Source organism: Bacillus rossius, chromosome 8, assembly GCF_032445375.1.
Source record: "Bacillus rossius redtenbacheri isolate Brsri chromosome 8, Brsri_v3, whole genome shotgun sequence".
Classification (NCBI taxonomy): Eukaryota; Metazoa; Arthropoda; class Insecta; order Phasmatodea; family Bacillidae; genus Bacillus; species Bacillus rossius.
In genome coordinates, this window is record NC_086336.1 from 56,071,781 (window position 1) to 56,097,327 (window position 25,547).

General features: G+C 38.8%; 1 long non-coding RNA gene across 1 annotated transcript in view; it reads right to left on the reverse strand.

The window, feature by feature from the left end:
• Nucleotides 1–25,547, reverse strand: part of LOC134534967 (uncharacterized) — a 963,569-nt gene that overhangs the window by 725,343 nt on the left and 212,679 nt on the right. The window contains exon 2 of the long non-coding RNA XR_010075561.1: nt 13,560–13,607. This is a non-coding gene — a long non-coding RNA (uncharacterized LOC134534967). The remainder of the gene's footprint in view (nt 1–13,559; nt 13,608–25,547) is intronic.

Consider the following 25,547-nt stretch of genomic DNA (forward strand, 5'->3'; position numbering starts at 1 on the left):
CTTACCAAATTGGTGCATAATATTATATTTTAATTGATTTTTCATTCAAGCTTAATTGTTTTAAATCTCGAAAAAGATAAAGGAATATTCAATCATTGGATTTTATTTTGTTTTATTATGCGTATTAATGTGCGCAGTTGACAATGAAAAACTATTCAGGCAACGGTTTACAAATAACTAACCAACTATTGAAGGCACTATGACAACACACAGCATATTAACCGGGTACGAATCCGAACCCAGTATTACTGCGAACACTTTTGTAGTAAAATAGTTCTTTTCATGTAAATATTCAAATTTACTAAAATCTGTAATTTATCATGAATATATATATATATTTTTTTTCTACTTACGAAATAATTTACATTGTAGGAGAAACATTGCAGCTCGAAATTTCAAGGGCTGTCAAAACAAAATGGCTGGACCCATGTTAACGTCTAGGATTTAAACAGATATACGATCCTTACTCTTCTCTCGCGATCTCCATCATTCCTACCTCTCTCTCTCTCTATCTCTCTCTCTCTCTCTCTCTCTCTCTCATTATCGCCCCCACCCCCAGAGGAGATGGCTTAACCGGAGGGCCAAGTTTTTGCAGTAGTGTTTTTTTTTTCGATGTCGGAAAATAAAGACTTGGAATATTTTGTTTTTTTTACGGTTGGGCCCTACGTACCTTGTGTAGTACGTTGTTTATACAATGGCCAAAAATCTGTAGGAATCCCAAGGGAAGCCCGAGATAATGTTTATCATTTCCATTTTACAGTTACGATTTTGCAAGCGCAAGAGAGGGCCCCTTCAGAGAGGGGTTTTTGATTCATGGGGGGCCGGACCCCCCCCCCCCTCCACAAGGGAAATACGCCTGTGGTTTATATTGTAGGCTCGAAGGGAGTTTAGAAATAACGGACCCTTCCCCTTCTTCCTGGTGGAGGGAGGGTCAAATTCCCTGATTTTCGGGACCACGAAAAAATACATGCACGTGGTTTTTGATATACGCCCTACTCTTATCCGTATTGAAGGGGGAGGAGTCAAAGCCACCGTTTTTTTCTTAACATGGATAATTCTATAAACGTTAATGCCGAGGTACCTACTACTGAGACACTTAATTCCCCCAATACACTTCCAATTTACCCCTGCTGTTTGCATTCAACCTTTTTTTTTTTTATTTGTTGGTGGGAATAATACATGTGGGATTTCGGGGGAGAGGGGAGAGGCATGTTTTCTCCTTCATATCCTTTCCTGCGCTTCCTGTTTGTGGGCTTATTTGGAATTTCTTGTTTTCAATCGCCTGCGTGATTTTTTTTTTGTCGATGGAATAAATACTCTATAGTTATTTTTATTTATTTTTCTATAGGTTACTAATTTTTGTCGCTGAAAACTATCTTAACCCACCTAGCTTAAATGTTGATTACTTATACCAGTTATTATTCCTTGTAGAATGGTTGCAGTTAAATAGTAGGCATTGACCAGTATGTGCTGGTTTTGTGAATACATATGTATGTACTTTATAAGTGAATATGCATTAATATAAAATTTCTTTTTTTTATAATAAAAGCACGTAAGAAAAGGTTTTTTTTTTACTCGATGCATGAACTCTACTGATGGTTAAGAGTGAACTAACAGTCAGTAAAAACGTAACAACTTATCGCAGCCAGAGTTCGGGTGAAGGGATGATTTTGTTGTTTATTCGATGAAAACATCGGCCATAAAAAATTCTTAACTAACATGCGAGTTCTGACCATTTTTTGTCAGTGTTTAAATGTAATTTTAACACGAAGTTGTAAAAACTGCCTATTTGGAAGATTTAAGCTTGTAACAGGGATAAAGTACAATTATGTAAAATCGACTTAAAAAATCAAGTCTGAAATTTTGGAATATATTTACAAGGTTTTTTTACTATACATTCAAACTGAAATTTGAGAAAAATTTTTTACAAAAAATAACTTTTTTTTTGGTATCACAAAGATTTTAATGTAGGATAGTGCATCATTAATTTTACTGTAGATGAAATATAACAGCGTAAGTGTTGTGTATGTTGGCACCTTATTTGTAGCTCAGATTTGAAAAAAAAAAAACAGCAATTGTTAAACCTACTTTCGTGTCAGTTACTTGAATTATACTATATTTTACAAACACAGGTACACCTTAAAAGACTTCCATTGATTATTATCGCGAAACATTCGTAGGCTTATCAGAATGACAGTGCTGTAAGTGTGAATTAGCATTTCACTAGACATAGTAATTTAATTTTTGTTTTTATTTTTCCATGCATTTACTTTTACAGGGATATAATAAATTTATTTTTGTAAAGAGGAGCTAAACCATTTCACTACTTATTGAAAATAATATTGTCAAAACTACCCTTGAAATTCTGAACTGTTTTATATTTTAAACTGATTCTTATCAATATTTAATAGCCTGCCTATTGAACATATAAGGCCATCATGATTTGCATGCTTAAAGCACCTAAAAATTAATATTTTTTTATTCGTGATGAACACTGGTAAACTTTTAGATCAAAGAAACTTAATTTTCATGGAATTTAAAATAAATTTGTATATTTATTTTTAATATTTTTTTTAAATACGTTTTAAACATTACAGAGAAAATTCTATCATAAAAATTAATTATAATAAATTCTGATATAAAATTCCGACATAAAGTTTTATAAATAGTTTCCCAGAGAAATTCTAATCAACTAAATAACGAAGTGGACAAAAAACTGTATTTTAAGATGATTCATGTTTCTATCCCATATCCAGTTCTCTCTCTTTAAGAAATAAAATGGAGTAGATTAATTAAGATTAACGATTGCTTTTTATTAATAATTAATTATATCCAAAAAGCCACTGTTCATAAGCCATTGTTATAGACCAGAAAAAAATAGTGTTCAATTAATAAGGTAAATTTCGCAATTTTCTAGACATGAGTATTATTTTTTTAGCTTTAATTTTTGTTTGCATATGTCAAGATATTTATCTCCACTTTGATATAATCTCAAACCGCTTTACAAAATTACATTCAAAGGATTTCATGTTGTCCCACTAGAACGCGTTGAAGTTCAGGTTTCAAAGTCAAATGAAAATGCTACACAGAAAGAAAAAATAGTAGCTACATACATTTTAAAATTTATTTGTAATGTTAAGTTCGCAACCATCCAACAGCGCTGGGTTGAAAAGCGAGCACGGCTTGACGTCTGACGTCGCCCGCAGAAAAGAGGCTAATTATTTTCAAAGTAAAGCGCCGCTCCCGTTATATATTTTTTTATCCTCTTCTTCTTCCCTTCTTTGTCCGGACAAAGGAGGAGAAGGGAAGAAAAAAAAACCCACCTCCGAGAGGAAGCGAGGATGAGGAAGATAGGGTGTACGCGAGTAATAAATTCCTCCATACAAAATACCCAGAGTTCGCGTTATAAGAGGAGCAGGGGTGGGTTGGGGGGGACAGAAAGGGGTTCGCGAGAGACGTAGCTAGGGATTGGGCGAGAGGAATTCCCTTTCTTTTTTTCTCCCCTCCCCGCGAGCACTACCTTGATTAATTAAAGGGACGCCTAATTAATAATAATCAGCTTTTGAGAAATGGCCCGAGTCGGAGCGATTCCTTTTAAGTGTCGAGGCGCTATACGCCCGAGCGGTATTAATTATGCCCGTGTGAATGCGCGCGCGTGGGCGTGGGGGGGTTAAAGAACCGGTGGGGGAAAAGACCCGGCAGAAGGTGTATATTCTCCCCCAAAGTAAACCTCCCACGTGTACGTTCCAATATGGACAAGGCGAAAGAGCGAAAATAATAGAAAACAACGAAACCACATAAATGCTTGTTTCAGAATTTTAAGAAAAACTAATAATTATATAGAACCATTGATTGTAAAAATAATATTTCTCGGGATTCACACATAACTCAGACTTACAACCATAACAACTTAATATTCTCAAAAATAAATACAAATATCCTAGAACTATCATAACTTAAAAGCAAGAAATTTAGAAACAACGTGAACTATAGCCTACATTAAACCAAACAGCTTAGAACAGCAATAACTTAACGTAACTTAGAAATACACCAATTAAAATCTTCCCAAGTTAGAATCGCGTAACTTAAGAGTTATATACTTGTATTTAAAAAAAATTGGAATCCACACAACTTAAAAATAGTAATAACACAGAATTTAAAAAAAACATATCCACAGTCATAACTTAGAAAAAATAAACTAAATAACACAAAGAGGAACCAACAACTTAAACACATCGTATCTCAGAATATAATAACTTAAAAATACACAACTTATAAGTTCATAACCTAGACAACTGTTAAGTGAATCGAAATAGAGTGTTTCTAATTTATGACACCAGCCTTTATTCCCCCACTAGCCCATTCACAGCATTGGTTCAAAATAAAATTAAATGGTTTCAAATTGTTAAAAAAGAGATAATAGGTATATAACTTTACATGGCCAAACGAAAGTGCGAACACAAAAATTTCACTTGTGTGTCCCACTTGCAAACTTTTATAGTTTGACTCGTGTGACGTGTTGGCGTGCCTTCGGATAGCCAATCAGATGTTTCCTTCGTGGCTCAGTGCTGCGACCAACGTGCTGGTGTCGACAATATGCAGTAGTTTATAACTCAGGGTTATGCAGTTATACTTTCGCTCGACCGTCACTTCGCTGGTTTCATTACTTCAATTCACCAGCAAATTTTTTTTTTAATTAGCATATTTTATTACGTTTACGAGAGTTTCAACCGTGTACGTGTTTTTCCCCGCAATTATGTTAAACGTGACTTAGTTAAGAGATACGTAAAAAGAAAACCTCTATCAATATTTCTATCACTTCACCTGTGTTGATTGTGTTTGAAAATAGACTGTCAGGCTAAAATCTCAGGGAATAGTAAACTTTTAGAACTTCAACGTTTACACGCGCAAATTTAAGTAATAATTTAGCTTAAGAAAAAAAATATTATTTTATTTTAGTCTTAATTTAATTATTTTTAATACTCTGTTCTGAAGTCAATTGATTGAATATCTCGTTAAAACAAGTCATATGTATACATATTTATATTACTGCTATTAAACCATGAAATATAAGTGTCTAGTTTGTATGAAAGACATGCTCGAAATAAAACGTGTGCAATACAGACTACTTGAAAACACAAATCTTGCCACTTTTAAATGCGAGGCATGTCGGCGTGTAATGGGAAGGCTGTACATTACTGTAGCGCAATAAGGATAGTAATAATACTACCAAAATAGACCCTCTAAACCTTGAATATAATTTTGACTCCACGAACCTCCCTTCTGGCTATGTCCTTGACCGAAATAAGAACAAATGCTCAACTGGGGAATACCTGTAGCGCGACACGGCAGATATTGACAGAACTTTCATCGTGATGAGAAGGGCTCGTATAGGAACTAAAGTAATGAGCTAATAATTTTGAGTGCCACAGCGAAAACGACGCGGTAAAGCACGATAGTTGGTGGTGGGGGGGGGGGGGGGTGTTGTGTAATTTTGCCGTGAAGTAAGAGGGAGGAGAGAAATCAGCCTAAGTGACGACACGAAACTGCTACACCAAGTTGCTTGTTCGCTACCGTTTAATCTTGGTTAGAACGTTAAATAGCATGTCTGTAGAATTGTTCTTCTCTCTAAGGGGCCCGCCTAGTCAGGGGTGTATTTGTATTAGTGAGGCGAGATGGTAAGTGCGACTCTCGCTGGCGCCTCTAGCGCGCTGTCGCCTCTAAGCGCAAGGCTCTGGACTGGTGCGCAGTCTTCTCGTCGTGCATTGGACGACTATAAAACTTTAGCTGTAGTCAAAATATTTCTCGGTGGAGAAATGAAGATAAAGGTTTAATTCAAGGCTGCTTTCGATAATCTGTATCGGGCGATTCATGACTAAAAATTATTTTGAAAACATGCGATTAAGCCATTTTCAATCCTCTAAAAATAAAATTTAAAAACGAAATACGTAAACACGATTACTTATCTGCCCTTGGTGTACCTTAAAAAGGTGTTAGTGAACAAACTCCACTCGGATATCTTGAGTAGTTTTCAAATCGCGTTTTTTTTTCCCTGAAGCTCTGCACGCCGTGTGTGTGCCCGGGTAGGCATTATAAAGTAGAGTTAGTGCAAAATTAAAAATATTCATAAAACTACTAACTGCTGTATAAAGCATTATTAAAAACCATTTTGTATTTTAACTCTTTTACGATCTCTTGTAGTTTAAAAATACATGTAATTGTTTAGATTTGATAGTTTTTTGACCATTTAAAATAGTTAGTACTTACCAGTTCACGATCTTTAAGTAAAAAAATAAATATAGCAACCTGTCTTCTTATAAACAACTAGTGTAATTGCATTCCAGAAAGAGTAAGGATTTAGATAATTGGTAATATAAGGTGAACTGAAGAAACACTTAAAAGAAAAGCTGAGAAGAAACACCGAGAAGAAACACTGGGAAGAAACAAAGAGGAGAAACGCAGAGAAGAAACGCAGAGAAGAAATGCTGAGATGAAACGCTGCGAAGAACGACAGAGAAGTAAAGCCGAGAAGAAACAACGCAACGCTCGGGATTGTACTTGAGCCCTTGTTGCGCCCGCCCCAAGGCAGCTGAGCAGACGCGGATTTAATTTAATTCATCGGACGCGCCAGCTCGGATGCTGCCTGCTTGCCAACGAACTGCTAGCCTCGTCTCGAGAAAGACGGGGCGAGAAAAAAGGAAGGGGTACGAAGAGAGAAGTAAAAAAAAAAAAACGCAGCCATACCTCGTTGTTTTTCGTCTCATCTCTTTCCCACGAGTTCTTTTTTTTTCTCCTGTCGCCCCTCGCCCACGCTATCCCTTATCCGCGCGCCGGGAGGATCTTGAAGCACCCAATTAGCAGCGTCGGGACCCTTCCCTTCCGTCGAGGAACCCCGCCCCTACAGGAGGGGGGGTGGAGAAGTGCAGTGACGTAGCTCGCTCCACGAGGAGCGCCGAAACGCCAGACAGCGCGGCCCAAGGCGTGTTCTTCTTGTGAACGGGATACGGGATATGCGAGGGTGTTTTATTTATGAGCCAAAACACCAAAGGTTTAAAATATGGAATATTCGTGCGTTGTGGACCTGCAGCATGAACTGACAATTGACAATGTCGTCCGTCAGTGTTCTTCCAAACGTGAACACAAAGAATATGGGCAAATAAACAAATTGCATTAAAAGATCTACAACACCCACAAAATTCAAACAAGAAGGAGAATGTGGGGCTTAAAATTCCTTATTACTAGAGACCGGAAAAATTCGCGGGTGCAATGACCTGTAGGATGAACTCCATAGTTCTACGTACACTCGGTCAAATGCCACCCACTCATTGGCTGCTGTGTTTTGAGACGTTACAACGTAGCAGCCTGTGATTCGATAAAGCTATGGTTCGGGTGTTCCTCATTGGCCTAGAGTCATCCAGGTGAGTTGTGAGCCAATAACAGAGGCGGCACTGAGGTATAACTATTTTTATTTTAGCCTATCGCGAAATGAATTCACGAATTTTTCCTGTCTCTACTTATTACAAATTATTTTTTAGAATTCTGTTACCAAAGAAAATAAAAAAAATATTAACGGCGAGCACGGAATAACTTTCCATTAAAATGTATCAGACTGACTATATCTCTGCTTAAATAACGCAGCTCGGAAACATTCCTCAAAATAACTGGTGATTAAGTTATTTACCGCCGTCTTTACGTGTTCCTTAGCTCAGACGCTACGGTAAACACCGCCGAGTATGCGGTCGCTGTCGCTGTCGACGATCTCCTAGTCTTGTGGTCCGCGCGCCAGATCTTGCGCGAGGAACCCCGGGAAGAGATGCAGGCGCTGACCTCCACACAGAGAAAAAGGTTTGTTTGAATCAAAATAAATATTTGTTTATATATGACGAAACAAACATTTACTTGGTGGAACAAAATATTTTGTTAGTTTAACCAAACTCGGTAAGTAACAAAAATAATTGGTTACACATAACAAAATATGCATCTGAGTTGACAAAAATCATTTTGTTGGGTCAAAAGAATCTTTCCTACTATAATATATTTGTTTGAATTAACAAAATATATTTATTTCGCCATATATAAACAAATATTTTGTTGAGGCAAACAAACCTTTCTCCCAGTGCACGTCTCGTCAGCGCCAGAAGGACTCGTCGTCCTCCTCCCAGCCGGTCGCGCCGGGACTCGAACCAGCCGTCACGTCGGATCACCCTATAGCGTCGCCGACGTCTCCCAACCCGCTGTTCATAAGGGCGAGCCGAGTGTCGCTTGCTTGTCGGGGCGCTGCGACACATCGTCCCCTCGGTCGACGAGTCCGAAGTTCCCTCGGCCCCCTTTTGTCGACTCGACTGCAGGCACCCCACTCGTTCTATTACTCGGAACTCGTTCGTTTTGGACTCAAATACCAGCCACTTAAATCCTCCTGCCACGCCCCTGTCGCCACCTTAATCTAGCTCGACGTTCGCACGTTTCTTCAACGATTCTCACTTCTTAAGGTGGGTTTACGATTGAAAAGTAAGAATTAAGACATAAGACTTAGTCGTGTACTTACCATATGACTATGTAAACTAGTGGGATGGTTTATGATTGTCGTGTGTGAATTTTGACGGGTCGTGTGCGAACCATATGATGACTTAAGACTTAACAGAAATGGTTATATTTTATATTTTTCGTTAAGACTTAAGGGAAGCGACCAATCACAACAAACCGGAACCTTTCAACCGGAAGTTTATGTCTTATTATTGGACCGAGCGAGGCAGTATTTTGGGTTATAATTCGTATATTTTTCATTTGTAATCATCATCCATTTCGAAAAATAGATATCCCATTTGTCAATAACCTATTTCAAACATGATTCTCCGTTTCGAACAATGGCCGACCATGTGTTTTGTGCTGCGATTGGTTAGAATTAACGACTTCTATGTCAATCATAAACTGTAAAATGTAGTTTTGACTTAATCGTGTGCTCGATGTTAAGTTATAATTCTTAAGGAAATCAATCGTAAACCCGGCTTTATCCCACCCTAACCAGGGACCCTCTGTGACGTCAAGGCCAGCACCTCGACTGTGCTTCCCAATGACAGGACCTTATGATGACGTTGTCCTTCGGTCGGCGCGGCGGTTGGGCAGAGCTTCGCTGTGTCTCTCGCAGCGGCGGTGCGGAGTCTTATGGTGTTTAGGGTGCATGTTGCACAAGATTGCCATACTAACAGATTAAGTTAAATTTATTTATGTTTGTCTTTGCAGAAAAGCAGTTTCTGTTGAAGTATTTCAGTTATAATATGTGTTATCTTTGTTTAATATTGTACGTTACCAAGATAAAGTTGTCTATGGCGCATTATTCAAAAAAATATGTAACTAAGGACGAAAGGTTGGTTTGAATGTACAGAGGCTTTTTATGCTGTCATTTTGTCAACTCAATCTGCATAGGCATATATGAATGGTGAGAAGCGTCGGTGCTGGTCTCCAAACACTGTGGTTTGTACACCCCTCCAGGGGCAACTTGTCATAAAACACCGAAATACACTTTATTCCGCTCGACGTAGCCGTGCAGAAATCATAAGCACCGGGCCACGTAACACTAAAATTAAAGATAACCTTATTTAGCCTCGGTCAAACTTCGCGGGTTGCCTAACCCACAGGCGAGCCTAGTTGCCCTCGCACTGAGAAGGGGCAACGGGTTGCGTCTTTCCAGGGATGCGACGAAATACATGTTGTACGTCGCGGTGAAAAAAGCATAACGGGTTGGGATGATAACACCCATTAACTACAACTACAGCATCGAGGTAACGGATTCGCGACACACTATATTCTGCGTCACGTAGCTAGCTCTCAAATAGGTATACAGGAACCTTCGAGAATGAGTGCCGAAATTCTTTACTATTATCGAAAATATGTAGACCATTTAATGTCTTTAAAGGAAGGTCTTAAAATGTTAAGAAAAGTTTAAAGTTTTAGACTAAGCTTAGTAAAATTCTATAGCTCTCGTAATGTTTTAGACGGTTAATTCGAATTCCTGCCACGTTCTCTGCTTCGTTAAAGAGTCAATTGCGTGATAATTTTGGGCTAAGATCGATCAATCGATTTAGGATCGAAGAGCAGGATGGTGCAACTGGCTGTAAGTGTAATATAATGGGTGCAAATAAATGTCGCGCAAGCGTTCGTAATTATCTTCACTTGCGCGACTAGTTTTTGCCCATTATACTACACTTAATGAATAAATGTTGAAAATATTCGTGAAAAAAAATGCAAATATCGCTTAAATAACGGTAATTACGAGAAAGTGAAAAAAAGAGAACATGGCGTTCGAGACTCAGCTGCTCCTGCGAAGACAAGAAAGGCCCGACTGGGAGAACGGAAAGTCGGGCAAATCCTTGCGAAACCCTTCTCTGCCGGCCCCCTCCCCCCTCGAATGCGCCCTAACCATCTCCCGCGCAGGACGGAAAGACGATCCGTGGTCCGCCTTAATCCTCGTCCCCCCCCCCACTTCCCCTACACTACCGCTCCCTAGGTGAGGCGACAAAAGACGTTCGGCGAGAAGACGAGGAGAGATCTTCGTTGACCGGTGGCGATTACGCCCGGTAACTGAGGAGTAGGCGGAGAAGGTTTGGAAAACGAAGGGGGGTGTGGAGGGTAGGGAGGGGGAAGGTCCAGCCCCCGTTGTCCCGGTTCGGGAATTAGTGCCGGCGAGATGAAACGAGCCCCCCTCCTTCCCCCTTTCCTGTTTTCCCTTTGTCGCCTTTGCCCCAACCCCACCCCCGCGCACCGACACTTTTTTTATTATTATTATTATTTTCCTCGGTTCCAATCAGCGGGATCAGAATCCTTTGGCATTCGCGCGGAGACGTTACCGGCTCTCGGGGGGTATTGGCGGCGGTCATTGTTGGCGGCGCTGACAAGTTGGTAACAATGCCTCCAAGGAGCCTCTGGGGGGGAGGATCTCTGCGGGCGTCTAGCAGCCTCTCCGGCGCGTCTGGCGGGGGTCCCCCCTTTTATTTGTGCGCTAGGCCTGGCAGTCCGCGAACCACCCACGCGACTCCAGCGCCGGGGACACACCGTGCATCACTAGTTGTTTTTTCAATGTGTTGACATCTCAGCTCTCGGCGTTCTGCATTTCGCCGCCTGAGTATTGGAGTGTTCTATGTCCATTTTTTTTTTAGGTTTTTTATGCTATGGACACGAAATTAATAAGAGTATTCATTTGTACTATATCCACACACGTCTACGCACATAAAAATGTTTGTTCTTAATTTAAGACCAATATTATTTTGTTCTATGTCATGATTTCATAGTTATTTGAACTTTCAAATGCTTATATCTCAGTTCCGACTTCAATGGACATAGAAAACTCCAATTCTCAGGCGACGATTTGGCGGGAGCAATCCCGTGAATGCGACGGAAGTCAGGGAACGGGGGGAAAAAAAATGTTACGACCACGGTGCTGCCGTCTGTGGCGGATGACGCGAACCTAATTTCACAAACATGACACGGAACTTTAAAGTATGAACTTTTTAGTGAATTTTAAAAAGATGGGCAGTATTTTAATGAAATTCCGTGACGAAATTTACGTCCAAAGTTGGGGTTTCGAATTAATTCATTATAAGTATTTTTCAGTCTCTTTTTTTCTTTTATCGGAGCAGTTTCATCATTCCTATAGTTTTAAATTTAGGTCTGCTAATCAAATGATGCAAAAGTTGACGTAGCTGCTCCGGCAGCGAATACTAGCGGCGGGTGCGGAAACTACGTGTGATTCGCACCCAGAAACACAATTTGCATACATTTATCACGCTAGGCATTTAGCTTTTCCTTCATTACTTTTACTAACGCCTATTTCTAAAAATTTTGTCTCTATACCCTCCTTAGCATTAGTTATTTTACCACAGATTTAAACGGATATTCACTCAGTGTAATATCATAGGTGCAAAAAAGCGCGCAGGTCTTTGTAACTATCATCACTTGGGCAACGTTTTTACACTCTGCGCGAATGTCAGTTGAACATAATTGTAGCAGAACAACTAATACAAGGGAGGAATCGAGCTAATTGTTTTGAAGTAGCCCTGAACATTAATGACGAAAAAACAAAACAAACAAAAATCCTTATGACGTGTGAACACGAGCCTAAAAGCAAATTAATTCCAACCTGTTGTCTCAGTGACTAGAGCTTCTGGCCAGATCGGGTATTCACCACTTGTGGGAAAATTTCCTTCCTGGCCACAGGACTAGGTGTTGAGACGACACATCACCTCCACACCGCGGAAGGCAATTCCAAACCATCGCAGAATCACCCTTCCCCGGACAACCCCGCGTGATGAGATGTAGCTTCCACCACAGGGGCTTTTCCCACCCGTCGGTTGGCGCAGCGGTGAAAATTTACTTAACGTTATTCTGTAATTGCATGCGTGTAGTATATATAGGTCTTATTGCAAATGGTCAATACAGATTCAAGCTACAGTGGAAGAAGGCCTAATGCAAGTTAGACATCACGGGATTCACCCAAAACAAGCAGTTTTTTTAAACACTATTCTTCAGAGAAAATTGATCTCGGTAGATCCGCAAAAAGTGCGAAAATATTAGTGTTCAGTTGGTTGTTTTTTTAACACTGCTCAGCTGGTAAGTACAAACCAAGCAAAGCCTAGCCACATGAGAAAAAAAAGTGTGTTATAAATATTACGATGAACAAAAAGAATTTGTCGTGCATAAACAACATTACTTAGAATGCAAGAAAATTAATGACCACTAAAACAATATTTTTGTTTTAAAATATGAAAGACGAAAACTGTCATAGTATATGTTTTGTTTAACAAACAATTTTTTTTAATTAATTTTTTACATAGGTGGCTGTTTATATAAAATAGTTTTCCTGTGTGATTATTTTATTTTATTTGAAATGAGATAAACTGTTTAATAAACTGTTAATTTGTATGGCTGAAATTATTTTGTCAGACTTCGTTAAGTTGTATTAAATATAGGTAGCTACATTTACTTAGCAATTACTACCAATGTCAAGTAACTAATTTAGCTAAGAGTTTTTTATTTTTAGTGAGTTCAGAGTACATTTACTGTGAAAGTTCGACGAAGGAATGTAAAAACTAGTTTAACAGGCGAGTTTTATCTTTCGAATTAACTAATTTTAAGTCATAGTACGAACATTTTGTTTTACAAAATCTTGAAAATTAATAAGGCGGTAGTATTTTGTATTTTCTGCACCACGGTCCAAGTAATTCTAGCATTAATTAAACTGAATCACACAAAATGAAATAAAGTTTGCAAAAGTATAACATTAATCTCCTCTTTCACGCTAAATAATTACATAAACATTGATTTTACTTTATTAATATCTTGAAAATATGTCTCATTATAAATCCTTAACTTTAAACCCTTTTATAGAATCATTGAACAGTTAATTAATATTTTTACGTAAATTAAGAAGAACATATTTTCCAAAAAAACATTATTTCATTGTATTAAGGTATTATAAACATAGCCACTATCAGCATGTGTTAAGAAAATAACTTAAGTGTAGTAAACATTTGCATGACAAAGTTAAAAATGAAGATGATCCCTACCTCGAAGGGAAAACTGGCGTACGTTATTCCATCCACAGGAGCATAATTCTGCAATAAAAAATACAATTATTACAAATACTTACATTTTCAACAAACACAAATATTTGATGAAAACATTTAACACTTTCAAGACAATAATTAAACAGAAAAAAAATTATGTTCGTTTACAAAAGATTGCTTTGGAAATCGCTTGTCAAGAAATAGTGTGTGATACTACTAGAAATATATTGCTACTTTGTGCAACACATAGCTATAGTTAGTTTTGCGTATACAAAATACGTTTTTCGAGATAATATTGAGATTTTCTTACGAAAATGGGTGCATAATGTTTTATTTTAATTGATTTTTCATACAAGCATTTTTAAAACCATGGATAAGATAATCGAATATTCAATAATTTGAATTTATTTTGTTTTATTAAGCTTATTTATGTGCACAGTTAATACTGGAAGGCTATTCAGGGAACGGTTTACAAATAACTAAAAATTGGGAGGTTCTAGGACAACACAAACCATAAATACCTGGGTAAGAATCAAACGGTAGGCTTTGGTAAAAATTATCTAATTCCCTCACGTCATTGTTTATATCCTGAATTTAAAACTTACTGAAAACATGCTAACTGAATGTTTAGCCATACATTTAATTTGGATCAGTGGTTTCAATATGCGAACATACAGTAAACGAAAAAAACGAAAACTACGAAAACTATGCTAACAAGCTATAGTCAATCAATTAAAGTAACTTTTAAAATAATTTATTTTAAGGTAGTAAAATTGACTGAAAATAAATGGGAAAACAAAGCAATCAGTGAACACAAAACGCGGAAATGAACTAAATTCCCATATCCAAGAGGAGAGAAGTAAGCCGACTTTCGTAGTGCAAACTTTGGTGCAAATCCTGGGTAACTCTTTTAAGATAAGTGGGCATTTTTGATAGTACCGTAAACCTGATAAATCGATCGAGCGAGGGCGCCAATCGCATTCAAGAAACCGCGGCTTCATCGGTATTTCCGATCATTGACTCGGTAGATGCGCGTAAACCAAGCCATTCCGTCGAATGGTTTAAGGGCTTTGGGGGTGGGGGGGGGAGGGAAATAAAACAGCCTGTCCCGCGGGGATCACGCGATTATGTTCAGCGGGGCGTATGTACACATTACACGCCCTCCCACGTGCGTCGTCTAGCTACCCCCTCCTGCACTCCCTTCCAAAACCACCCTGCCCGCCGTTTGAACTATTGTAATAAACATGAAATAAAACTCGCTCACCCCATTTATCAGGGCTGACCTGCGGAATATAAAACAAAAGACCCCCTGCCCCCCCCCCCCTTTTTTTCCCCTGCTCCGACAATGGCGCGTCATAAAACACTTGGGGCATATGCGGGCAAACTGCCCAATATTTCGTTATTTCGTTATATTGGCAAATGAAGCTATGCCACCTCCCCCCCCCCCCTTCCCTTCGAACAACCGCACATGAAAACTCTTTTTTTCTCTCACTCTCTTTCTCCTTCTCTCTCTTTCCAACCCGATCGGCCAACAGTCTCGCCAACTCACCACAAATAAAATAAAAACTCTCCGTTTAAAAAAAAAAGTTAAAGTCAATATCTTTTCAAGCATAAAATAATTGCTTTTCAATAATATATGGCAGTTGGCTCAGGTGAAACATGGTCGTAAGTGCAAAAATTATAATGTACGAAAAACGTGTTGTTTCTCGCTTTGAACTCAGGCGTCGCTAAGGATCAATGTCATACGAAAAGTTTACTAAAATTACTAGGATAAATTGGTCATCGTAGCATCTTAACTGTGAATTTGAACATAACTATAAATTACCGAGACTTAAAAATACATATTAACAAAAGTATTTATAACATAATTACATTATGTTTTATGATATAATATAATTATATTAACTAGAAGAACACGGCAGACGTTCCCTATCACTATTTAATGATTTACCTCTATACATCTAAAATAGATGGATGTATGTAATCTATAATCTATAAGCATTTGAAATAGTATTTATTTTAAACTCGCCTACAAATTACTAATCGCAGTCACAATCACAATTTGTTGTTATTGAGCATTAAGGACAGTAAAGATCACCATATACCAATTTCCATGGCGATTGGTTGAACTGAAGAGAAGTTGACGCGCAGCAGCGCCATCTAGCGGAGAGTTGTAGAAAAATGGACAGCATAAAAGCCTTCTCCGTGAAAAAGCACTCGGAGGTGCCAACTTTCGTGATAATCGGTCAAACGGTATCGGAGTTTATCAGTCTATATTCATATATATATATAGGTATATATGTATATGTATAGGTATGTAGATTACAGATATTAGTACACATGGTCAATGTCTGTCCAATATATTATTGACAGAACAACAAAAGTAATAGATGTATCGAGTTAAAATGTTATAAAGAGACCTCAAATTATTAAAATTGCTGTAAAATGAAAAAAAAAAAAATTGTAAGAGAGTCCTTTAGTAGCATACTTACCAGTAATGTGTAAACATCAAACCTCGGTAACGTACAAAACTCATGTGTTCTCATATTTTTCACGTTCCAAAAGAGCTTATAATACGAAATTCGTACTAGAAATTTAACGTAGAATTATTTAAAATAATGCCAAGCGTGTTAAATATACTGATAAATAAAATTGTCTCCTTTCGAATACCCTGATTTCTGGGTGCGAATCACACACACGCGATTTCTGCACCCGCCGCTACAATTCACTGCCTGTTTCGTAAACGTGGCTTGCCACCATCAAACGAAAATGGCAATTAGCAGCACGAAACAACCGGACATTTTTTTCAACTATTTGAAAGGTTCCGATAAAACCCCGGCTTTGGAACGGATTTTCGACAAAGAATTTTATATAAATAATGCACAATTGTTAAAATTCACCAGTCAGTTAATACTATAAAGTTTCCGCACACGTAAGTCTTTACAGTACTTCTATGACATTACTTAAACATTAACCTGAAACATTTTTAAACACATATAATAACACTAAGTATATGTTTGTAGAGCTTTTTTTCTTAAACGACTGAAATCAGACTGTAGATACTTCCTACAAACAAACCTTAACTTTGATAAGCTGATTCAACATTATTATATCATAATGTTTTAAAAAATACAAAAAAAACTTCCAGGGACGAGAATTGAGGTTACTAAGCGCGCGCTCTACCCCTGTGCTACTAAGCCTCCTGAAATATTAAAAGGAGAATACGTATTATAATCATTGTAATGCTAGTTTTCTTAGGTAATTTAAAACTTGTGATTACTTTTATAATATGACTATTTTAGTCTACCAAATATATTCCTCGGTAGTTTCACTATCGTAAATTTTTATTAGGCACACCAATACGTAAGGTATGTCCCAATAATAATTACCAATAAAGTGACTATATACGGGTTAATGTTGCTACTACACGCAGGTCCGCCATCTTTGCGACACATTTCCGTTCCATTTCCACGAAATCACTCCTAGCAAATGCCGTATACCGGGAGCTAAGATGTTTACTCATCAAAAACTAACATGACGTGTGAGAACGAACCTTAAAGTTTATGTTCTTTGAATTATCCTTGCAATGGATAAGATCGCTTAGACATAATACGATGGACGTGTACTATTGCTGGTCTATAGTGTGTCATAGAAAAAAAACCTTCAGGAATTGACAATAAATTAATATGCATAGACTGCCCTACAGATCTGAGCACGCTGGAAATCGAATCCAGGTTTCCTCAGTAGGATGTTGAAATATCTACTTTTTTTTAAAATTGCCGTGATATTGGTTTTCAGATTCTCATTAGTGTTAGCATTGTAGAGCGCATTATGTCATTTTAAAACAACGCAAATTCACATCCACGCCTTACCCAGGACTCTTAACCCTTAAAACACCTCGCACCGAAAACCGACGTAAGTCCAGCTACGCCACAGTTATAGATAATGAAGAAGGGAGGTAGGGGAGGAAATCGGTGGTCAGCTAATGAGAAATTGAACCATAGGCTTAAACTAGTTTTCATTTTGTTGATTTTACCAGGTGTTAAGCCATATTGGCATTCGTAGTAGAGCCGCGAGGCGGTGGTAGTGTTTCCCTGAAGTTACTCCCTACTACTCGTGGCAGGACTCTACACACGTTCAGGGTGTCCCACAACTCAAAGTCAAACCGAGAACAGTTGATAGGCCAGTAAATTACGGTTTTGAATTTAAAAAGCCAAATTTTTAAAATTGTTGTAGTTACGAGTTGCAGGTATTTTTTTTTTCAAAAGTTTAAAATACCTCCTCCCTCCCCCTGCACCAAATTACAACATACTGTGACTAAACATTTTTGCTACGCAATCATAAATAACCCAACCATTGAAAACAATTAGAAACAAAATCTAACATGCTATACTTTTAGGGGGAAAAATTAATTTGAGACCAACAATTTTAGTTGGATAGTTAGACTAGTCATACAGGGGAAAAAAATTAGCTAAATTGCCAAGTTATTTGAAAAACAAATGGCTATTTAAAGCAAATAAGTTGTCAACGCTTTGTTACGGGATGAATAGTCAACGCCACCCTATTAAAATTGTTGCCGCATAAGTCGTGCAAATATTTTTTTCCCCCAAAAGTATATCATATTTTATTTCAGTTTGTATTGCTATCAATAGTGTGGTTAATTTTGATTGCCATAGCAAAAACTTTAAGCCACAGTATAAAATAATTTGGTGCAGAGTGGTGATTCAAAAACGTTTGAAAAAATGCTTACAGCTCAAAAACTACAAAACGTTTTGATTTTTTTAAAATTCAGAACCGTGATTAATTGGCCTATCGACGGTTCTCAGCTTGACGTTGAGTTACGGGACACTCTTTTTAATATCCCAACTATGAAGATGCCTGCTGCAATGCAGATCGAATCGTCTGTAAACAAAGATAGCTTACCACATAATGGCCGCGAAAACCTTTATTCTACTTTACCAGAAGATCAGTTTGACTTCCTCAAGTCTTATGCGACCACGGAGACATGGGAGCGCGTCGTTTGGCCTAAAATATTTGGCATAAAACTGTTTCAGAACATTCATTTGGCCAAAACTTGCTTTACCTAAAGTCATTAGGCCTAAAATTATTTGGCCTAAAGACGTTTGGCCTAAACATATATGGCCTAAAACCATTTGACATAAATTTGTTTGGCCTAAAGTCATTTGACCTAAAATAGTTTAACCTAAATTCGTTTGGCGTAAAGTTATTTGGTCTAAAGTTATTTGGCCTAAAGTCATTTGACCTAAAATTGTTTGACATAAAGTCACTTGGCCTAAAATAATTTTGTGACACTTATTTGACCTAAAATTATTTGGCCTAAAGACGTTTGGCCTAAACGTATTTGGCCTAAAGTCATTTGACCTAAACGTATTTGACCTAAAGTCATTTGACCTAATATTGTTTGGCATAGTCACATCGCCTAAAAATATTTAGCCTAATATTAGGCCAAATTATTTTAGGCCTACTGGCGGGTACCCGGAGACATCACCTTGTAGTTAGCACGTTGTAGAACTGAAATAACGTTACTTCACGCAGTCTATAGTTGCGTCAATATTTCAAAAAATCAGTACCCTTTTTTTTTCTCTCTCTGAACCGAGCTATCGATACATATATTTTTTTTTAGAATTCCTCGTCTTTTTTTTAGCTATACGTTCCGAAGCAGCAAAAGCGGAAAGGCCATATTTTACTGTGGTGGGGAAAAAAAGGAGTGTGGAAGGCCACGCGTACTGTTTTAAAAATTCCGAGTTCATTTTCGGCGGAGAGAAGAGTTATAGCAACGGGGGCCGATTATACATTTTGTCGGGCGGACTTATTGGCCACTGTTATATATCGCCGCGGGATAAATCACGCAAACTATGCGGTGTCGAGAGAGAGAGGGGCGCGCGCGAAAAGAACACATCGATGCATCACCGACGTCGGCGCGAAAACACTGGCGAAAGCGCGAGAATTTATCTGACCTGCCGATGTGAGCCAGTTTTGGAAAAAAAAAAAAAAAAGGTTGGTTTGGGGGGTGGAGAGGGGGTGAGATGGAAGAAGCCATCGGGCCCAAAGGGTATACCAACCGTGTGTGTGATTTGTGAGCGCGAAGCTTCAAAAAAAATGATGAAGTGTGACGTCAGCAAACCGACGGTGCACCGGTCGAGATCAACGCTGCCAAATTGCGAAGATGAAAACAAAATCCGGTGCCTACTAGGCACGTAAAACGTTTGATATTTTCTAATGATATTCTGGTGCACTTCGTAAGAGCTATTTTTAAAGATACCTTCCTTTGAATGAGATTTGCAACGCTGAAGACTGATTTAAAAACTCAATAACGGACAAAAAAAAAATAAGAATACACAAACACACAGAAAACAAGGACCACAAATCAGCCGATGAGAAAATTTAATTGCATATACTTCACAGAGAATTGCGTGGAAGGAAATAGTGAGAAAAAAATATCACAGCACAGAGGGCTGAAAACGACGAGACAGTTGTGACAATAAAAGTAAATACAGGCCAATGTAAGCTGTTTTGGTTGCAACTGTCTCGTAAGCCCACTGTAGGCCTACCTATTTTCAAAAAAACTTTTTTTACATTTGTTTTTCAATTATATGACTTTACATTAAATTTATATGAAGTTTTTAATCATTTAAAATTTTATCAACACATTTTAAATATAACAGACCGTAATTTGTTTACCACTTAACATTCCTAAAGTGTTATAAGTTGAGATGGTTATCACAATAACGTAAAACCAAACAATCATATCTGCTCTTGCGTGGCGTTGCATGCACTCCATGCCATTATTGTACTACGTACTTTTCGTCAGGGACGAAATTACGGTATTTTCTCGTACCATACCGTAAACGCCCGATACTTGACGGTCAATTCATGCTGTGCGTACCAGACACCGGTGGGGGGGATGCGCGAGCGTGGCGCCGTAGTTCGCGTATCGACCGCACGCCCGCGGCGAGCGCCACCGTGCAACGCTGCCGGCGAACAGGACGCAACCAGGTCGCCATCAGGCACTAGCAGACCGGTTGTGCCTGTTGACGGGAACTGATCCCAGCTCCCGAAACGTCGAAGCTGTTGTCTCTCATGAGGCCCAATTATTTCGTCTGCGTGGTCGTCGTCGTCGTGTTGCCGCAGTATTTCGTAAATCCCTGGATGTTATGTAACCAGAGTTCTTTGTTAATTTGAGGTGAACAATTTTAAAAGTGTAGGAATTTGTTTGGAAAACAAAACGCAAAAACAGTGTTAGCCTCTGTTTTGGTCCAAGGGAAGAATTAACTACCATCACCATGTTTACATGTATTTTTACGAGCAGTGCGATGGCAGTTGGAGACATATTACTTTACAAATAATTGCGAGTTTTACACGTTGAATATTTTTTAACTGCGACATGACCACATTTACAACAGGGTTAACGCTTTCAATCATTAAACTGCATTGTGTAGAGTATAGGATATTTCTGTAGAATAAAAATTACACAAAAAAGTATGCTATTGTTTCAGTTATGAAAATTTAAACCCGAATAAAAAAGGTTTCCCGCGTATAAAAGCTTTTTAGAGCTTTATATATACACACACATTATATATTTATATAGTTGGTTCATTACCATACATTCTTCTTAGCGATTGGATGCAGGACTGTCTGGAAGTTAACCGTACCGTGTCTCTGTCTTTTATCTCCAAATAAGAAGCCCATACCCTCTTAATAAATACTTTAAAAGTTAATTTATGTGTAACATCTTAGCTCACGGTATACATTTGGTTGGAATAGTTTCGTGAATGCGACGGAAGTCGCATGGAACGGAAATGTGTAACAGAGGGTGTTGCTATCTATGGCGGGAAGCGCGAATCAAAGTTCACATAGCCAAAAGATAAACTTTATAGTATCAACTGTTTGAATAATTTTAACGACATTAAAAAAAACTTTTTTGTCCAAAAACTAGGTACAAAACCGTGATTTAGTATTTATTCAAGTCTTTTCCCTTATCAGAGCCGTTTCATTAAATACCTAGTTTAAATTTTAGGCCTGCAAATTGAATGCTTCTACAGTCGACGTTGCTGGTCCGGCAGTGAATTCCAGCGGCGGGTGCGGAAACTACGTGTGATTCGCGTCAAGAAATGTAGTTGAAAACACAATTTTCGTATATTCATCACGCATGGCATTATTTTTAAGAAATGTTAAGTTAAATTTTGTGTCCGAGTTTTTTTTTTTTTTTTTTTTTAAGTGAATTTGCAACATGAGAACACACAAATTTGCTCGATACCGAGGTTAGATGTTACAAACTACTAGCTTACGTTATTATTTTTTAAATATTGTTTTCCGTGGGTGGGTGTTCGCAAGAGGTTTTTTATTTGAACTGTTTACGACGTAGCGGGGCTGACGAAACACAGAGCGACCCGAAGCTGCGAGGGGAGAGGAAGTAACGAGTTGAAACTGGGGGGTTGGGGAGCAGGTAGGGGAAGTGTCGCCATGGAAACAGCGCTACTGGAAGGGGGCGTGGCGGAGGGAAAATCACCTGACCGCACGGAGGCGCGGGCGATGTCTGGACACCACCCTGCTCCCACCCACCCCCTCTCCTATAACCCGGAGCCCCCACCGCGCGTCGATATACAGAGTGCTCGCACGCGCGAGGTGCCGGCCAGCTCGAGCGTGGGACTGCATTCCGTTACTGACTCCGTGCGCACCGCGCGCGCGAATTGAGCTCCGCGACCGAAGCAGAACCGCCACAATAACAACATGCATACACGTACTCTCCTATCTCCTGGATCCAGACCCTTATATGTGAATACTGAACTGTACTCTTAGAAAATATTCCTTTGAAAACCAGTTGCCAAGAAATAGTCTTCAATAATACAAGAGAGATAACGTAATTTCATTTTACAACACATGACTATGGTTATTTTTGCATAAGTTATATATAATAATGATTTTTTCTTACGAAAATTGGTACATGTTTGTATATTTCAATTGCTGTTTCATTGAAGCATAATTTTTCCAAACCATGGAAAAGATAATCGAACACTCAACAATTACACTTTATTTTGTTTTATTGTACATATTAATGTGCACAGTTAATACCGGGAAGCTATTTAGGGAGGAGTTTACAAATAACTGACTATTGGAGGTACTGGGACAACATAAAGCATAAATTCCCGATTCTTATACGGGCCAGTATTACTGTGAACATTATTTAGTAGTGATACGGTTGTTGCCTGATAAATGAACATATTAAAAATATCTGTAATTTTGCATGGATAGTTCTATTTACAAAACAAAATTACACAGCACGATATTTTATTTTCTTGTAGCACAAGTCTTATTATTTCTATTTGATGAATTACCTTATGTATATTTAATACTAGTGTTAGTTCCATAAGAGGTTTAATGTTCACAATTGGTTTGATACTCTTAATTGCGACCCACTACGTCTTATAACGCAAGCGATCTACTATTGTGACATTGAAATTTAATACGTTACAAATTCCCGTTTAGTGTCAGGTGTTTTTAAAAAGTATAGGTATAAGTTACCTATTCACACGTACCGCCCATAACTAAAGAATTTCTTTGTAAACACTGTAGACAGCTTTTTTTCTCATGTGACAATAAATAATTTCGTTCATAAGTCATACGCGAAAGGGCTACATGTATCTGTCCATGTGAAAAGCACTCAACGCTGAAATCTATTCTTGGTTATTGTGTATCATCCTTAGAAGACAGAAATATGCTTTTGCGGACTTTTATGTGGCCCATTTTAAGACCTTGCAGTACATTGTATAAGTCAGCGTAAGTCATGTAAGCAGCCTAATTGCATTTTTTTACCACTTAAATTACAAAATATCGAGATATCTCTTCTATTTTTAGATTAAATATAGGTAGATGTTTTATACACATAACCTTCCGGAAAAAATTCTCTACATGATGGTGAAAACGCCATAACGTGGATAGCGACCTTGTTTTATACTAATTAAGAGATTGATTATAATTATTATGGCTATATTTTTGGCTATATTTCCGTAAGGATTTTTTGACGTGACAACGACTAATAAATCGATGAACGCCGGCTGCACGAACGAAAAAGTGTCCCGTTACACACATTGTTCCGTTACGCTGTGTCCCGTTACGCTCATTGTACGCTTGCACCGCATCTATCTCTCTTCCACTTGATTGGCCTATGCGTCCGAGGCAATAATAGGTTATGTTAGATAGCTTATTTGATTACAGTTTATTTATATGAAAACTTGTTCATAATTATATCTAAACGAAAAGTTAATGTGGTTTTCATTGCTTATTACAACAACAATTTCGGCCATAAAGGTTAATTTTTCTTGCATTTTAAAAATCTGATTACTAGTATAATTTCAAGTATTTATTCTTTTATTATTAAAATAAGAATGATTTAATTTTATTCATAAAAGTATGCAATCATTTCATCAATGTTTTGTCATGACGTTGTCACGTTAAACTATCGTCCGTAAACCAACTTTACAGACAACCAATTTTTTTAAGAAGACCAAATCTAATATGTTGATTTTCTCTTAGAGCAGCTTATTACGACTTGTTTTAAATACCATTGCACTGTGTATTAATTTTTCCTTGGTAATTCCCGTCAAAGCTACATTGGCTGGTCGACAATCCGACTTGGCCGCGGTCTCGGACGCACCGGGGTTCAAGTCCTCCCTGCCTCGGGTTTCACCAACAAAATAAGAAACCCCCGGTTCGCCGGTGAAACCGCAGACCTCGAGGCACCGAGAAGACTCGCGCACACCTGCTCCGGTGACGGATGACCCGGCTCCGCCCACAACCCTCCAACGACCCCCGCGAAGACGGACGAGGACGACGTGGAAAAAAAAAATCTGCAGGAGGGGATGAGAAAAGGGGGGGAAGTGGTAGTTTGCCCTTCAGGCGACCAGGTGAGGCGGTTTCCACGCAGCCCCCCCCCCTTCCACAAACCCTTCCCCGGGCAAAAGCCGCGTGAATCAGAAGCTGAAAAGACTGGCGGTGGGTTGTGCACGGCCCGAAAAAGGAAGGAGAACTTCTTAAGGGGGTAGCTGGCGCTGTGCGGGGGCGGAGGGGGGTGGCTTTTGTGAAAACCAGAAATACCGGCACGCCATCCCTGGGCAACGCTATTTTTCCACGTTAGGCGGAGTGAATGAAGGGATGAATGGGACAGCCCGACACAGGAAACAGGGGGAGAGAGGTGCGGGTGTGTGTGTGTGTGTGTGTGTGTGTGTGTGTGTGTGTGTGTGTGTGTGTGCGTGCTTGTGGGTGTGTAGGAGAGAGAGAGAGAGAGTGAGGGGGGGGGGGAAATAGGTTACCTTCGCCGGGAGAGTTATTGGTGTGTGTATGCAAGAGTGAGTGTGGAAAAAAATATACCTATATATAAAGAAATAGATAAGCCCTCGACGCGAAACAAAAAAAAAACAAACCGTCACATGCCACGAATAGTCGGTGTCACGTGACGGGGTGGTTGTATGCGTAGCCGCTCTTGGAGTCAAAACCAAAATTTCCTTCTTCTGCCACATCGCCCAACAGCCTTTCTAAAGTAGAGGGGTCACGGGCGATCAAACTTCGTCGCGACGACCATTATTCTTTCTAGGGAAACTATGGACGCGTCTGCCACACGACGTCCTGGGGGTGGGCCAGCGAGGCCGGCGACAGGTCTGGTGCGACACGTGTGGGTCAGGGCACAAGGAGGCGCTAATTACCCCGGGAAATGATTAAATGCGTGGATTGTAACGAAATAAATCAACGGAAAGGACTGAAATGTGTGGAAATGCTTACCTTCTTGAACATATTAATTTAAAATAACCTAAATAATCTTAAACGATACCAGTGGAAATGAAATAAATACAAATATACCGAAATGAGTCGGAAACCTAATGCAACAAACAAAATCACTCGATACAGTAGAAATGAAAGTATTTGTACCCAAATGTACTTAAATTAATAAAATGAATTATATCAAAAAGCATC